The 18,117-nt window shown below is 43.4% G+C and overlaps 1 long non-coding RNA gene across 1 annotated transcript; it reads left to right on the forward strand.

The window, feature by feature from the left end:
- The first annotated feature begins 806 nt into the window (after positions 1 to 806).
- Positions 807 to 16,624, forward strand: LOC112610864. Its single transcript, XR_003116499.1, has 4 exons — positions 807 to 1,023; positions 10,727 to 10,957; positions 11,601 to 11,726; positions 15,833 to 16,624. It is a non-coding gene; the product is annotated as an uncharacterized LOC112610864 (long non-coding RNA).
- The last annotated feature ends 1,493 nt before the right edge of the window (positions 16,625 to 18,117 follow it).

An 18,117-nucleotide genomic window follows, 5' to 3' on the forward strand; every position in this document is an offset into this window, starting at 1 on the left:
AAACTAAAAACAAAATTGGACATTTTGGACAATGAAGTTGCCAGGATAATGCTGAGTGAACTATGGCAATCCTTTGTTAACCCTAGTGTTATAATAATGAGGTTCAGCATTTGTTTTTTAAAATTTCAAAATCTGTGATCTTTTAGCAGATGTTGGGCTCAGTTCAGTATCCTTCAGAGTGATGACTTTCCTTTCTTGTAGGTTATGCATGCCATGATTGAGGAACTGCCTGTGTTCTACCCTTCAATGAATGGATAGAAATGTAGATCCAGAAAAGAAAAATGTGCCCTTAAGTTCCTCAATATTTTGGGAAATTGCCAAGTGGTTACTGTAGTAGATTACAGTATTGTTTGCAATTATTTGTCCTTTCTCCTTTAAAAGGATTATACATCCCTGCCTTAGACCCCTTAAAGGTAAGTGTACTTCCCTGTCCCTATCAGACTTGGTCATGTGATTTTCATCCACCAATGACATGTGAGTAGACAAGGTACATGCCACTTAGGAGCAGAAGCTTTAAATGTGATCGTGTGGTTCCACTTGGTCTCTTGCTCTTCTGCCCTCTTCCAAGAGAAAAGTATTTTCCAGATAGGAGCTGCTCCTTCAGCTGTATCCTGGGATGACGAAACACATGGGACAGAGCCATAGCAGACTCATAGCCTACATGTATCATGAGCAGGAAATACATTGATGATCTAACTACTGAGATTTTGGGGGATTGTTTATTATGCAGTGAAGCTGACTAATACAGTTACACAAGATTTTGCTGAGATTTGCACAGATAAAACAAGGGAGGATGTGAGTGCAAGAAGATGTTATACTTCACAGTAAGGGCTAGTTTCTAAACATGAAAGAACACATAGCTTATGTAACATGACATTTGTTGGAGAATATGCTCTAGAAAATCATGATATCACAGATATATACTAAATATCTGAAGGAGATTAAGGAGAAAACATTTCCAGCAGAGGAGTTCTTTAATATAGACAGAGCTTGTTTCAGAATTGGTATCTTCCTGAATATTTGGTTTATGTATATATTTTTACATATATATATGTGTGTAATTACTCAAACATAGTATCATTTTAAATTTTTACTCTCTAAACCCCATTTTTAATGAGTTCTTGATCTTGCCAACTAAGGTTCTGATAACATTTTTCAGAAGTGTACAATAGGTTACAGATTATAGCTCTGCACGCCAGGAGGTTTAGTGGTAAGTGTTTACTGAATGTAAATATTACAAGGAGAAAACTGGAGCACCATGATAAAACTTGAGCTTAGAATAGTACCTGGTATAGAGTAGATGCTAAAAAGTACTTATTGATTGACTGAGTAAATTATAATACTGTAGAGTTTAGGTAAGATAAGGGGTAACATTTGTCCTGAGGTTTGTTTGCTGTTTATTTAATTATGAATTCTCTCCCTTCTCATCCTGTAAAGACTCTGGCTCAACTCCCTCTGGAGGAGTGAGGACCTCGTATAAGTCACTTTCTTTTTCTTTGTTTTCCTACACAGAAAGTGGGAATTGTAAGAGTGAGAAGAAAATGTTTAAAATGTTTGGAGAACTTTTGTGCTTTATAACTGTATTCCCTTGCCCCTTTTCCCCACTTGTTGAGTATTTGTGGCTTATTGCTGTTGTTTCTGTGATTGACTCGAAGTCCACTCTGATGGCTCCTGTTCTGCTCTCTACCTTATGCTGTGCTGGCATGCCTATGAGTGGGAGACCCCAATTCATAGTCTCAAAAGCTGTGTTGGAGGACAATGAATGGAGAGAATGCAGTCCTTGAAATTTGGAAATAGGTGGGATCCAAAGAGTACCCCAATATAGCACTTGCTTATTGTTCATAAAATAGTTGTTGAATGCATGAATATATACTTTTTGAGACTGTAGGGATGCTTGTACAAAGAGCAGCTGAACACCTGGCGAGGATAGCAATTATTTGCATGTGTCCAGCTGTGTGCCTGTGCCAGGGCTAAGTCTCCTAGGAAACCAGAGTATCACCACATTGTGAGCCTGATCTCATGACAGTGGCAAGCAGTTTAGTTTCCTGCCTCCACCAGAGTGAGGGCACACTTGGTGTTAGTAAATTTCATAAAAATAACATTTTAGGTATTAAATAGATTTTAATTAAATGAATTATGTATTTCTGAAATTAAATAATTAACAATAATAAACCTCCTCATTTACCCTCAAATATTGAGGTAGTAAGAGAAGAGTAATCATTTAGGTTTATGCCTTTCTGGATATCAGTATTTAAGAGCGCCCAGGAATGGCTGAAGTTGTCTTTTCTCTGTCTGAACCCCCTCCAGTAACTTGCATGCCCTGTAAAGGCAGAAATTACACATGCCTGGTTCACTGCTAGGTCCTTAGTTACTACCTTGGTTCCCATCTTGTTATAGGCACTGATACAGACTCAGTGACTGCTCAATGAGCTGTACTGAGAGGGCCCAAAGCCATGACAGGCCTAGCCCACATCACTGCTTGGCAGGAGCTGCTCCTAAGTCAGTGTTGCCTTGGGGAGTCTGAGAAAACACCTAGGTGGATAAATTAGTACATTTCTGGCCAAAGGGCCTCACTGAAATCTCACCATAAATTAGTTCCAGGAAAAGAGCACTTAAGGTGACTCACGCCTGTAATCCCAGCACCTTGGGAGGCTGAGCCAGGTGGATCACTTGAGGTCAGGAGTTCAAGACCAGCCTGGCCAACATGGCAAAACCCTGTCTCTACTAAAAATACAAAAATTAGCCAGGCATGGTGGCGTGCGCCTGTAGTCCCAGCTACTCAGGAGGCTGAGACAGGAGAATCACTTGAGCCCAGGTAGTGGAGGTTGCGGTGAGTGGAGATCACACCACTGCACTCTAGCCTGGGTGACAGAGCACGACTCTGTCTCAAAAAAAAAAAAGAAAAGAAAAGAACACTTGATATTTAATGTTACACATGGACAGATATCTATAATATTAATAAGACCTTCCATTTGTTGAGCAATACTATGATTTAAACACTGACATTAATTCATTTAATGCTCACAAGCACTCTATGAGGTCTTTTGTAGGCTGCCTCTGCAATGGCCCTGTTGATCCTCACCTCCTGGCATTCACTTCCTTGTATAATCTCTTCTCCTTGAGTGTGGACTGGATTCATATACTTGCCTTGAATGAGTAGAGTATGTCGAAGTAATAGGATGTCCCCTTCAAGATCAGATTGTAAAAAAGTCTGTGACTTCTGTCTTTGGTGCTCCAGCTGCCATGCCATGAGCCACCCTGTAGAGAGGTCTATGTGACAAAGCACTGAGGGAGACCCCCAGCCAACAGCCAGTGAGGAAGTGGAACCCTCAGTCCAACAGACTCCGTTGGATGGAATCCTATTGGCAACCACATGCATGGACTTGGAAGAGGATCCTGCCCCAGTCACACCTTCAGATGGGACTGCAGCCTCAGACAGCAGTTGGATTGCAACCTCATGAGATACTTTGAGCCAGAAGCTCCTGACTGAGTCGTGCCTGGCTTCATAAACCACAGAAGTTGTAGCTAATACATGTTTATTGGTTGAAGCTGCTAAGTTTTGGGGTAATTTATCACACAGCAATAGATAACTAATATAGGTAGGTACTGGTATTATTTGTGTTTTACAGAAGAAGAACCTGAGGTTTAGAGAGGATAGGAAATGATGCAGCCAGGATGTGAACCTTCAAATATGACTCCAAGGACTGCGCAATTGATAACTAGAATCAGTTTTGGATAACGTTAAGCACATTACTGTTGTTCAGTCCAGCTTGGTACTGTGCAGAAACTTTGTGGTTCCAGACTTTAGAAAAGCTAGTATGAGCAGACAAAAGGATGGTTTCCCCCAAGCCAGGTAAACATTTTAAAAGATACACAAGAAAAAAATTATAGATCATGCAGCAACAATAGAGCATTAACATTCCATTTCTAACAAAGATGATCTTAGTATTAGTCAGAGTTCTCCAGAGAGACAAAACTAATAGGAGATAGATGGATGGATGGATAGATAGATAGATAGATAGATAGATAGATAGATAGATAGATGATGGATAGATAGATAGACAGACAGGAGAGGATTATTAGGGGAATTGGCTTATGTGATTATGGAGGCAGAGAAGTCCCACGACAAGCTGCCCACAAACTGCATGCCCGTAGTGTGGCTCAGTCCAAAAGCCTCAGAACCAGAGAAGCCAATGGTGCAATTCTCAGTCTGAGGCCAAAGGCCTGAGAGCCCAGGGTGTCCTGGACTCTAAATGCTGAAAAGCCTGGAGTTCTGATATCCAAGGGTAACAGAAGCAGGGTGTTCCAGGTGCAGGAGAGAGAAAGAAAGAATTCTCCTTTCCTCTGCCTTGTGGTTCTCTATGAGCCCCCAGCTGATTGGATGGTGCCCACCTACACTGAGGGCAGATCTTTCCCACTCGGTCCACTGACTCACATGCCAGTCTCCACTGGAAACACCCTCAGACACACCCAGATTTGAGGCTTTACCAGCTCTCTAGGTATTCCTTAATCCAGTTAAGACCTAAAATTAACTATCACAGCTTCCCTGCCTTCCAGTCCACCACTCAAAAATAACCATTCTCAGCAGTTCCTTCTGTTCTCTATTGCCTCAAAATTATGCAAAACACAGCAAATGTGGATGTACATTTGCATATATAAAAATATTGTGTGTGTGTGTGTATGTGTGTACACATATATATATACAGTTGACTCTAGAGCAACATGAGGGTTAGGGGCACCGATCCCCCAACACAGTTGAAAATCTGCATATAACTCTTGACTCCCCTAAAACATAACTACCAAAAGCCTATTGTTGATCAGAAGCCTTACCAATAACACAGTCAAGCAACACCTATTTTGTACGTTATATGTATTAGATGCTGTATTCTTAGAAAAAAGTAAGCTAGAGAAAAGAAAATCCTAAGGAAGAGAAAATATACTTACTATGTGTCGAGTGGAAGTAGATCATCCTAAAGGTCCTCATCCTCATTGTGTTCATGTTGAGTAGGCTGAGGAGTGGGGAGGAAGAGGAGGGACTGGTCTTGCTGTCTCAGGGATAGCAGAGGTAGAAGAAAATCTGTGTATGGTGGACCTGCACAGTTCAAACCCATGTTGTTCAAGGGCCAATTGTGTACACAACACCACACACACACACACACATACACACGAGTATGCACAAAAATTTGGGATCATGGTTATTTCTATTATTTATTGCTACATAACAAATCACCCCCAAACATAGTGGTCTAAAACAGTAGCAAGCGTTTCTCCTCAGTCCTGGTTTCTGTGGGTCAGGAATGTGGAAAGAGCTCAGCAGGCTGGCCTGGTATTGCTTGTGCAGGGGCAGGCAGGGACTAAAGCTGGAGCACCTGGGCACATCTCTCTCCCCATCATCTTTCCACTTGTGTTAGTTTGGGCTTCCTCATAGCATGGTGATCTCAGGCTGCCCACTTAGCCACTAAAGGCTTAAGAACAAGTATCCTAGCAACAAGGCAGAAGATGCATCACTTTTTATAGCCTAGACTCAGTATCATATATTATCATTTCTCTCCTCCCCTATTGGTCAAAACAACCACAAAACTTGCCCAGTGTGAAGGGGATTTCATCTCCCAATGGAAGAAGTGTCAAAGAATTTGCAGACAAAGTTTTAAATTTCCATAATGATATACTCATACCACTCTAATGTAGAGTAGGTGCACACATCCAAGAAAGTCTCTAAAATAATTCAGGGGTATAAAAATATAGTAGAGCTTATATTTCTTTGTTTTAATTCACCCCTTTTGCTTTATTTTTGTATCTCTTTATGTACATATACATGTATATGTTCTATAAATAAATAAATACATTGGGGAATGTGCCCAAAAGTTTTACACAATTTAAAAACTTTGTCAGATATTGTTAAATATGTTGCCCTTGCTTCTTTATTTTCTACTTATTAAAATTAAAAATCCTTTATATGCAAACTCTACCCATCAACTTTTCACCTTTTTAAAACCTGCTTCATAAAGTTCTGTTGTCTAAGTAGTCTCAGCTGATGGATATTTAGATAAATTCCAGTTGTTTCCACTATTATAAGCAATGCTGTAATGTACATCCTTGTCCTACATATTTTGGTATAATTTTGTCAAGGCAGTAGTAGTCTAAATTCAAGCAGTGGAATTCCTAGAGCAAAGGGAGCATACATTGAAAATTACAGTTGATATTGTTAAATTGCTCTCAGATGAGTCTATTAATATTAGCAACATGACCCCAGTTAACAGTCCCCATAACAATATTTGTGAGTTCCTTTCTCCACATTTCTTCACAGGCACTAATTATTTTAAAAACTTTACAGTCTTTGCCAATTAGGTGAACAATGGTATCCTGTTATGATTTGGATATGCATTCTTCATGTCAAGTGAATGTGCTTAGCACACATTTGTGTGACTTTTCTTATAAACTGCCCATTCATATTCTTTGCCCAATTTTTAATTTATTGATTCTTGCCAGCTTTTTGTTATTGGTTTGTACCAGCTTTTTATAATTTAAGAAAATTAACCCTGTGTTTCTCATATATGTTGCAAGTATTTGCCCTGATTGTCACATTTTTAAAAGTAATTTTGTCATACAAAAGTATGTATACTTTTATGGTATTAAATTTGTAATTTTTAAATCTGTGGCTTCTACACCAGAAAGGGCTTCGCTATACAGAGATCATCAATAAACACACTCAGGATTTTTCAAATCTTAGGGTTTCATTACCTTTAAGTTTTTTATCCATGTGGAATTTATTGGGGGAAAGGGTATGGTAAGAATGAGCTTAGGCCAGGCGCGGTGGCTCACACCTGTAATCCCAGCACTTTGGGAGGCCGAGGCGGACGGATCACCAGGTCAGGAGATGGATCCTGGCTAACACGGTGAAACTCCGTCTCTACTAAAAAAAAAAATTCAAAAAATTAGCCGGGCATGGTGGCGGGCGCTTGTAGTTCCAGCTACTCGGGAGGCTGAGGCAGGAGAATGGCGTGAACCTGGGAGGCGGAGTTTACTGAGTCAAGATCACGCCACCGCACTCCAGCCTGGGCGATAGAGCAAGACTCCGTCTCAAAAAAAAAAAAAAAAAAAAAAGAACGAGCTTAATTTTCTTTTTTTTTTTTTTAAGTGGCTAGCCACTGGTTCCAACACTATTTGTTGAATAGCCCTTCTTTTCACCTCTTACAAGCAGCACTTACTACTTTCACCTGATCCTCACTCATCAAGTGTCTAATGCTTACCACTTTGGGTAGATGATGACAATGACCTATAATTAGGGCAGAAGCTACTGTTCCTACAAAGAGAAGGCCCTTTATATAACTTCTTACTACAAGCATATACATGCCCTACCTTAGAGGTTAAGCTGATCTGTCCACCCACCCCCACCCCCAGCCTCTCTGAGATAATTTTCCTTAGGCATATTTGACAATTCTTGCCCACTTGTTTTTTTTTTTTTTTTTTTTCCTGAGACAGCGTCTTGCTCTGTTGCCCAGGCTGGAGTGCAATAGCACGTTCTCAGCTCACTGCAACCTCCAGCTCCCGAGTTCAAGCAATTCTCCTGCCTCAGCCTCCCAATTTGCTGGGATTACAGGTGCCCACCACCACACCCATCTAATTTTTTTGTATTTTCAGTAGAGAGTTTTGCCATTTTAGGCAGGCTGGTCTCAAACTCCTGACCTTAGGTGATCTGCTGCCTCGGCCTCTCAAAGTGCTAGAATTGCAGGCGTGAGCCACAGCGCCCAGCTACCACTTGATCATTTTTTGAGTCAGTGCTCTAGGCACAACCACTCTGTAAGTCACTTTCACAAAGTGCTCTTCAAGATTATTCATGTTCGCCTCCATAGATGCAGAAAAAGCATTTGACAATGTGCAACATTCTTTCTTGATTAAAAAGTCTCAACGCTTTAGGTATAGAAGGAAATTTCCTCAACATAATAAAGGCCATTTATGAAAATCCCAGAGACAGCAACATAAGCAGTGCGAAAAATGGAAAGCTTTTCCTCTAAGATCCAGTACAAGGCAAGGATGCCTATTTTTGCCACTTCTGTTCAACATAGTATTGAAAGTACTAGCCAGAGCAGTCAGATAAGAAAAAAATATGAAGGGCATCCAAATCAGAAAAGAAGTAAAATTATCCCTGTTTACCGGTGACATGATCCTATATGTAGAAAACCCTAACAACTTCAAACACACACCAAAAAAAACCTGTTTAAACTAATAAACGAATTCAATAAAGTTGGAGAATACAAAATCAACATACAAAAATCAATACCTTTCTTCACAACAATAAAGACTTATCCAAAAAATAAAAAATAAAGAAAACAATTTCACTAATAACATTAAAGAGAATAAAATAATTAGGAATAAATTTAACCAAATAGCTGAAAGATCTGCACACTGAAAATTATAAAACATTGATAAAAAAATTTAAAATGACACAAATAATGGAAAGAGATCCCATATTCATGGACTGAAAGAATTAATATTGTTAAAATGTTCATAGTACACAAAGCAGTATGAAGATTCAAAGCCATCCTTGTCAGTATTCCAATGGCATTTTTTACAGAACTGGAGAAATCAGTTCTAAAATCTGTATGGAATCACAGAAGACCCCAATAGCCAAACTTATTAAGAAAGAAAAACGAAGTTGAAGGCATCATACTTGGTGATTTTTATATTTTACTACAAATCTATAGTAATCAAAACAGTATGGTATTGACATAAAAACAGACACATAAACCAACAGAACAGAATAGACAGTCCAGAAATAAACCCAAGCATATACAATCAACTAATTTTTGACAAGAGCACCAAGAAGGTACAACGGAGAAATCAGCCTCTTCAGTAAATGGTATTGGGAATGCAGGATATCCACATGAAAACGAATGAAATTAGACCCCATCTTACAACAGACACAAAAATCAACTTAAAATAGATTAAAGATCTAACACCTGAAACCATAAAACTCTTAGAAGAAAATAGGGGGAAAGCTCCTTGACATTGACCTTGGCAATGATTTTTTTGAATATTACATCAAAACCTCAGGCAACAAAAGCAAAAATAAATAGGTGGGACTATATCAAATTAAAAATTTTCCACACAGCAAGGAAAACAGTCAACAAAATGAAAAGAATAGAGCCTATGGATTGTGAGAAAATATTTGTGTACCATATATTAATTACTGCGGTTTTTGCCATTACTTTTAATGGCATTAATGGCGGTTTCTGCCATTACTTTTAATGGCAAAAACCACAATTCCTTTTGCACTACATGAGATTTGATACAGGGTTAATATACAAAATATATAAGGAACTCACACAACTCAAAAGCAACAAGAAGAATAACCCAGTTAAAACATGGGCAAAGCACCTGAACAGACATTTCTCCAAAGAAGACATAAAAATGGCCAACAGGCGTATGAAAAGGTGCTCAGCATCGCTAATTATCCGAGTAATGCAAACCAGACCCTCAATGTGATATCACCTGACATCCATCAAGATGACTATTATCAAAAAGAAGAGATAACAAGTGTTGGAGAGGGTGTGGAGAAAAGGGAATCCTTATACATTGTTTGTAGGAATATAAATTGGGACAGTCGTTATGGAAAAAATTGCAGGGGTCTCTCAAAAAAACTAAAAATAGAGCTACCTATCACATGACTCAGCAATCTCTCTGCTGGATATATGCCCAAAGGAAATTAAATCAGTACCTTACAGAGATACCTGTTCTCCCATGTCCATTGCAGTATTATTCACAATAGCCAAGATATGGAAACAACCTAAGTGTTCATCAACTGATGAATGGATAAAGAAACTGTTCATCACAGGGATTTGGGAAACACAGCTTCCCTGTGTTAGCACAGCTTATTGAGGGATTATAAAGGTCAGCCAAAGGAAAGGACACAATCACGGTCTAACTCAGACCACAGACCAGTATGGCTTAAACAATTTCCTTAATCAGTATGCTTTTATGCACACACACACGCACACACACACATATATAGTGGAATATTATACCACCTTTAAAAAGGAGATGCTGCCATTTTTGACAACATGCATGAACCTGGAGGACATTATGTTAAGTGAAATAAGCCAGCCACAGAGAGAAAAATACTGTGATTCATCTTATATGTGAATCTAAAAGAGAAGTTAAATAAGTAGAAAAGAGACAGTAGAATGGCTGTTACCAGGGATGGGAGAGGGAGAAATGGGGAGAGGTCGAAGGGTGCAAATATACGATAAATAAATCTAAAGGCATAGTGTACAGCATAGTAATATTATATTGTATACTGGAAATTTGTGAAGAGAATAGATTTTAGGTGTTCTTATCATACACACACACAAAATAACTATGCGAGATGATGAATATGTTAATTTGCTTGACTGTAGTAACGATTTCACTCTGTATATGTGTGTCAAAACATCATGTTGTATGCCTTAAATATAGACAATTTTGTTAAAAAGGGAAAAACTACCAATGAATAAAATGGAATTTTTAAAACACCATTTGTCTCTGTACAGTTGAATCGCTGTAGGAGTTGACATTGACATGACCCTTCTCTTTATGAAGGCACGTGGCACTTTGCACTGCATCATGAATCCTTTTGGTTTGGTGGGGTGGGTACCCCCACCCTCTATGTATGTAATAAAAACTAGGATTATGCTGAAGTTCCCTTTACCTCACGGTTGTTTTTGTTTCTTTCAATTGCCTAATCTAGGCTGCTTGGAAAAAGTTATGTTGGTGCCGGGGTTCAGCCCTTGCCTGGACAGAGGTGGCCACTAGAGTCATTAGCATGGACATTGGCACCAGTGACTACGTAGATCCCAGGATCGTAGCCAGTGACCTGGGCTGCCTCCAGAGACCACTTGAGAGGTGCAGAGACTGTGGGCCAGCCCCTCATTCTTGTCTGAGACAGTGACATCCTCTCCACTCTGCACAGCTAGCAGAGGTGGCAGCTGGGTTCTCCCACACCCTGCAGCAAATCAGAAATCCCAGGGTAAGGACAGGAGGATAGAGTTGCTGTGCCAGCTCAGCACCCACTCCTCCTGTGTGCCGAGGTGGGCTGCTGAGATCCCCCAGCAGTCTGGGCTGGGCAAGAACTCAGATTTCCACCTGAGGGTGGAGAAGCTTCAGAGTTCAGCCGCTGGCCAGCAGAGTCCTGTGAGAAAGGGCAGTGCTTGCAGATAAAATCTCAGCCAATGGGGCTGTGCAGGTGGCCCCAAGGCCTCTGGCTCCACAGATAAGAATCAGAAGCACAGCCACCTCAATTTGAAAACAATTTGAGTTATCACACTAATTAAAGGGGTCTGCAGGCACAAGACCTGACTAGATTTAGATCCCTAAGGTTAACAAAAATCAGATGGTTGAGAATAAGAATTTCACATAAATAGAAATATGAAAGTACGATGTGCCACTGAGAAGTTGCCATGATTTTTTCTTTTCAGGCTGTGGATAATTTCCATCATCAGATACATGATTTCTGATGTGGGGAGGGGTGGGGATATGAATAGGGCCACCGACTTTTTTGTTCATTTAAAATCACTATAATTTGCTGAAGAAGGTTGAATGATGCCTACATTTTTTTAAGGCAGTTCTGAAATGAATGGCTTCATTTAATCACAAAAGAAGGAATACCAGCAAGACCACCCAGGCCCCAGCTCCAGTTTTTCCTAAAGAATTTGGCCGCATCTCCCTTTTTGAAGGCAGAGTTTCATCTTGTAATTAGAAGATTCCTTTGTTTCTTTAATGATCCTAAAGCACTGGTGTCATCTGAGGGAAATGACCTTTTAGGTAACAACAGCAGCCATCACTTGGGGGCTTTCAGTGTAAGAGGACCACACTGAAGTCACAGGCTATGAGGCTGTCCTATGAGGCAGGTGAGGCTCCCTGGGCAGGTAACAGGTGGGGAAGAGGCATCCAGGCACATGTCGTCCTGTGGTTCACAAACGTGTGACCACCACTACCTACAGAAGGCCGACAAAAACCATTTTGCAAAAAGAGAACCATGACTGTTTGGATCTTGAAAAGTTTAAATGTCCTCGTCTCCTCCCCAGGCGGCCATGAGCATCTGAGGCCGGCGCCTGTGGCAAGACGTAGCAATGAGCCACCAGGTCCCTGAGGTACTATGTTGAATTTCTCAATCTGACTTTGTTTAGTTTGGGGAAAACATTTTTTTTTGGTCCTGAAAAAAAAAAAAAATCACTGTGGTTTCTCTCCTACTCCCGCCCTCTGTAATCGCCACTTGCAAGAGTTTCACCATTTTCCCAGAAAACCAAAAAAATGAGGATGCTGGGCAGACATTCTTTGTTTCTTTTCTTCCATCTCCCTCTGCCCTGGGCAGTCTCGTCTGCCCGCTGTCCCTACACCTCCTTCCTTCATGCTGGGCTCGCCTCTTTCTCCTTACCAGATTTCCTTTTCAGAATCCAGCTCAACCCTCACCTTGGTAAATAACGCCTCAGTAGACTTAGAGGTAGCCTGGGTCCTTCCGCCCGTACGGTGCCAGCACACCCTCGGCCCCATCACAGGCTCAGGCTCAGCCAGCTGCGGGCAGTTCACTGCTTCCTCCCTGCAGCACCCCCTGGTCATCCTGCTTGATGTTTCCTTTCTCCCTGTGAGCACTTGTAAGTCATCAACTCACTCATCAACCAACAGCTCTTGAGCTCCCACTAAGGATCAATTGCACTGTGCAATATTATTTTGCACCTGCCCTTTTGGAAGCCTTCTAATGTCATTTCACATGCATAGGCACGCAGGCTTCTCTCCTCCACCACATGTTGTCAACTGAACTATTCCTGTCCTTTCTACTCCCTTTACCAGGGTGGTGTCGGGAGTGAGTAGCACATTAGTCAAAGCCCCTGCATTCTCTTAAATGGTTCTGCTACTGACTCACTATGTGAGTGTAGACAAGTCACTTCCCTTTCTCAGCCCTAACTTCTCCAGCCATAACATGCTCTCTGTACGTCTGGAAAGAACACAGCTAGAATGAATGGGATGTCCTCTATACACAGGGCAACTCCATAATTCATTGTCCAGCTTTCACTTTCGAGAACAACAGGGGGTGTTTTCATGTGTATAACAGGACAGGCTTAAACAGGTTTGTCCCTGGCAAACCCGGGGTGTATGGTGCATGCCAGTTTCTGGGATCTCAGGTAAAAATGGGGATAGGAGCAGACATTCCTCAGCTTATCACCTCCTATTTCACAGAGATAGAATATCAGCAGCTTGCTGCAGTCTGAGCTATTAGGTTTGCTCTAGGGAAGGAGGCAAGAAATTCAGACTATCTTTCAAACATTTCTGACCTGTGTGCAAAAACAATCAGACATAACTCTCCAGCACCCACAGGGTGATCTGAGACATGGTGAGTAAAGATGAGCAAGACTGGAAACCCCGTCTCTACTAAAAAATACAAAAACACTAGCCGGGCGTGGCGGCGGGCGCCTGTAGTCCCAGCTACCTGGGAGGCTGAGGCAGGAGAATAGCGTAAACCCGGGAGGCGGAGCTTGCAGTGAGCCAAGATCCGGCCAGTGCACTCCAGCCTGGGCGACAGAGCCAGACTCCATCTCAAAAAAAAAAAAAAAAAAAAAGAGCAAAACTGTTAGAGAGACAAAGAAGGCTCTTATTTGTGCATTATAAGTCCCAGCCTCAAACTTGCCATGCCATGCCATGCCCCTCTGAAATTTAAAACACTCTGATACCAAGCACTCGCCTATTTCAGGTGTCTAAAATAACACCTGGCCAAGTTAATTAAGTTGGGCCAGAGGAAGAGCTAACAGGACCCCAGCATGGCTCTAAGGGGTCTTAATAACTTCTGAGAATTCAGAAGTGGAAGTGTTTGCGTATAAGAGCTACATCTGGGCCCGCAGCTCTCAGGGCCCTTGACTTAATTCCTTTTGGGGAGGAATATCCACTCAGGAAGAGAGAACCAGGATATAGCATGCAACCACAATCAGGAATCAGCAGAAACAGAGCCACCCATGCTTGGCTCAGAAACCAGATACCAGGCGCTAGGCAGGAATTCGCCCCTGGGAAGCTGTTGCTTAATCCTCTAGTTCCTCAGGCTCCTGGCCTCCTTGACAAAGGCCAAGCCAAACAGGGATCCCAGGTGAGGCCAGGCTGCCCAGCCAGTGCCAGCTCATTCAGGGTTAGATTAGGGCTGGGAGGAGCCCAGGCAAACCTTCAGGATGTCAGGCGCTGAACAGAATCCCAGAGGTAGGCAAGTTTCTGCAGCTCCAATAATCCAGTGGAAAAGTGCTAATTTCCCAAAGGCCTTTAAGGCCCAAGTCGTCTTTGGCCTGAGTCTAGCTAGAACCACTGGGATCTGGGATGAAACTGAGCAATTGCAGGTCTTGCTGTTGAGAGAAGAGAGGTTTGGCTACAACTGGGTCCCAGTTGACCAGGTCACAAGGATCAGCCAGTTCCTAGGTGCAGAGTTGGGATCCACGGCCTTTGCCCCTAAGCAGCCCCACTGACACCTCCAAGGAACTGTTTTATTATAAAAGGGAGGGGGAAGGGAAAAGAGTTTCTTCCATTATCAAAGGTGGAGGGTAGGGAGAAGAAGAACAGGAGATGGTTGTCTGAGTGTATTTATTTTCTCCTAAAATGTAAACTGAACTGGAAATGCCTACAGAAACACACAGGCACTTTGATCATCAGCCCATTGGGTGGGCAACATGTCTAATCTCTGCTCTGCCCTGCACACTGCAGGTACTTGACAGCTGGATAACAACATCTGCACCATGGTGGTGGCCACATTTATTGGCTTTGTGACATTCATCGGGGCTTCCTTCTTATTAAAAATGCATGGGCTACAGCTATTTGGAAGGACACCAGATATATTCACTCCAGGTAGAAAACGTTTCTCCTTTCTCCAGGAACCCAGATCTTGGAGAATACAGAGAAGGGAGTGGGCAGAGAGTCTCTGGTGGTGGAGGTGGGACACAGAGCCGAGCTGTCCCCAGGTTAGGTGTCTCAGATGAAGGAAGTCCCCCAGAGTGCATTTCCTCCTGGAGTGATTCTGCCGTTATTGACTGTGATGGTAAAGAAATGACTGTGTATTTTCCATTTATTTACTCCCATACATTCTCCACTTTAATGCAGGGAGGTAAGATTAGGGAACTGGCCCATTTGGTCCCTTTGATTTCTTGTCACTCAGCCCCAAATGTAGCAGCTCAGTGGACAAGCTGCTCCCAGGGAATGACAAACAGCTTGAACATTCCAAGAGGGTAAAAGTTGATGGTGGCAGGTGAGAGAGGCCAGTGCGGGAGGAAAGAACGGGTCCTGAGGAGCCTCCTCCTCAATTCTGTTCATTTTGTAAAACTCGAGATTTTTCCTCTTCCTTCCCTTGGCGTTGAAGCTGTCCCCGTAGACACAGGGAGATTGGGGCAGGGCTGGAGCACTGCGGATGCTCTGATGAGTGAGAATGAGTCACCCGCTCAGGCCTCTTTCTAGTTAAGCAGAGGTAAAGGCCCAGTTTTGTAGTAGCTGGAGTGTGGGGATCCCTCGCACTGATCTGCGTACAATGGGCCGACGGCAAGCCCTGAGACTCTCAAGTCTCATCCCCAGTGGTCTACCGAGCTGCGCATGGCTAGCTTCCCTGAATTCACTCCAAAGTCCCAGTCAAGCCCCCCCATGCGTTACAGGTAATTAGGCAAGAAAGGGGCAGAAGAGAGCTCTCCCCACCACCCACTAGAAATCTCGGTGATGATTCGGCAATTATCGGCAATTATCGCATCGCCTCTCTAAAAAACGACAATTCCACCGCACCAGAAGAGACCATTTCCTGATGGTCCGCACCTGTTAACATCAAAATGTTAATTGAATGCAGGCCCCAGGCAGAAGCAACTTCCTGGGCATGCGCGTTAAGAGACAAAAATGGTGACGTTTGACGACCACTCCACCAGAAAAGGGAAGAAAGCCTCAGAGGGGCCTGCGTGGAACTCCCCAAACACACTGCGCATGCTCCATCCCAAAGGGTAGGGCGAGCACTGCGCATGCAGGCAACCCACCCTGTAAGGGAAGAATCCTGGGGAAGAGGCGAGCCTATGAAGTCCCAGGATCAAGGTTAAAGACCCTCTTTTTTTTTTACTGTCTTCTTGTGCTCTCTTTTCTCTCGTGGACCTTCAGGCGCCTGCGTGGGTCTCTTTCAAGCGAATTTTCCTTTCTTTCCTGTTCTAAAGCCTTTTAACTAAACTTCCACTCCTGCTCTGAAACTTGCTCGGTCTCTTTTTCTGCCTTACGCCCCTCCGTCGAATTCTTTCTTCTGAGGAGGCAAGGACTGCAGTTGCTGTGGACCCATAGGGATTCGCCCTTGGTAACTCGGGGTAACTCGGGTGTCTTGCACTGCTGACATATGTAGTAAGTCCTGTCTTCGGGTTGGCAGGCACCACGGCTGACACCACATGCGCAGAGGGGAAAGACCAAGAAGTGACTCATGACATCACCCTCGTTCTCTGGAAGACAAGATGTTGGTCTCGTCAGGTGCCTTGCAGTCTTCAGTGCTGCAGCCAGAGCCCCAGCAATGCAGACCAGGATGAGGGAAAGCCGCTGGAAGAGGCCTACAGCATTTTTTATTAATAAATCCAGAGAACGTGTTATATAAAGTGTAAGACAATCACCATTGCATGCATGTATTCATTCACTCATTCAGTAAGGAATTTTCCATTTCTTTATAAATGAGTAAAAGGTACAGGCTGGGTGGCCTTGGACAGTATCCGATTAATGAAAGACAGATTTGAATAAAAATGTGTAAGGTCTCAAATACCAGGCTACTTACTGCCTTACACGGTATTCAGAGGGGAGCCTTTGAAAGTTTATAGCGAGAAGGAAAACAAATATGATTTTCTGGTTCCTAATACTTTCCCATGGATAGTAACAGTTTGCCTACAGATTCAGCAAACCATGGTGTTCTGTAAGATGCATGGACTGTTCTGAGCACCAGGACGCTGGCTGCAAGCTGCGGGGCCTTTCGTCCACCGGGGTCTGTCCTGGTCCCTAGGCGAGCTGTGGCAGGGTCTCTCTGGCGGTCCACACAAGTGGCCTGGGGCAGGCGATCAGGAAGCAGAGGCAGAGCAGCTGGGGGAGGACTGGGATGACTGAACCTCTCCTGCTTAGGTTCAGGGGCCCTCCCTTGAAGGTGCGGCCTGTGTGAGACTTGGATCCACAGCCTGGTAACCAAAACTGGCACACCCAGCACAGTCACCTCCGCGGCAGCGCGTGACCTACATCAGCCAGTCAGCAGCTCTTATTGAGGAGCTCCTAGGTCCAAGTGCCTGTGCAGCATGACGGGGAGGGGGGCTTACCTACATTGAATTAGCAAAGTGAGATATACACACATGAGAAGTTCCAGAAGCAGCAAAGGATCACGGATGGTTGCAGAAGCTGAGTGGGGTGGAAGGAAGGACTTGGAGAGGAGGTGGCACTGGAGCTGGGAGTTGAGGGAGAACTAGAGGGAAATTAGGAAACCCGAAGATGAGAGGGTGTTTTGGGCACGGTGAGGAAAAAGGAGTGGGAGAACATGTGTGAGCTATGCTCCAGAGAAGTGAACACTCAGTATGGCAGAGCCCGTTTTGGGGGCGGGTGGCGTTCATTTGCCATTAAGGTGGCAAAGCTAGGTTTAAACCAGTCTTTTGATGTTTCTGAAAGTCAGGCTGAAGGTTTGGACGGTCTTCAGAGAAGAACCATGGAAAGTTTGTGGCAAAGAAACCAGATTCAGTGAGACGGTGTTGGTGGAGAATTCAGCCTGTGCCAGGGATTGTGTTAGGGACTGGGGGTTTGACCGTGTTAAGACACGGTCTCTGTCTTTAGAGAGTTTCTAACTGGGGGAATAAGACACATAAGAAACAGATATTTTTGGTTTCACGTGATAAGGGCTGTGGTACAAATATTCAGAGGTTGTTGTTGCAGCTTAGGAGAAGGGCAGGACACCTGGTTGTGTGGAACACAGGGAGGGAAGGGGAGGGAGGCAAGTGTGAAAGTCAGTGTACGCAATGGGAGGGTTTGTACCTTCTCCTGAGGGCGAGAGGCAGGGAAGAGGTGGACCAGACTTGGACTCCAGCCTGGGGAGTGGCAGGGAGGATGCCGGAGCGATTCGGGAGGTGGATGAACCAGGTC

The sequence above is a fragment of the Theropithecus gelada genome, chromosome 1 (genome assembly GCF_003255815.1).
Source record: "Theropithecus gelada isolate Dixy chromosome 1, Tgel_1.0, whole genome shotgun sequence".
NCBI classification, from domain to species: domain Eukaryota; kingdom Metazoa; phylum Chordata; class Mammalia; order Primates; family Cercopithecidae; genus Theropithecus; species Theropithecus gelada.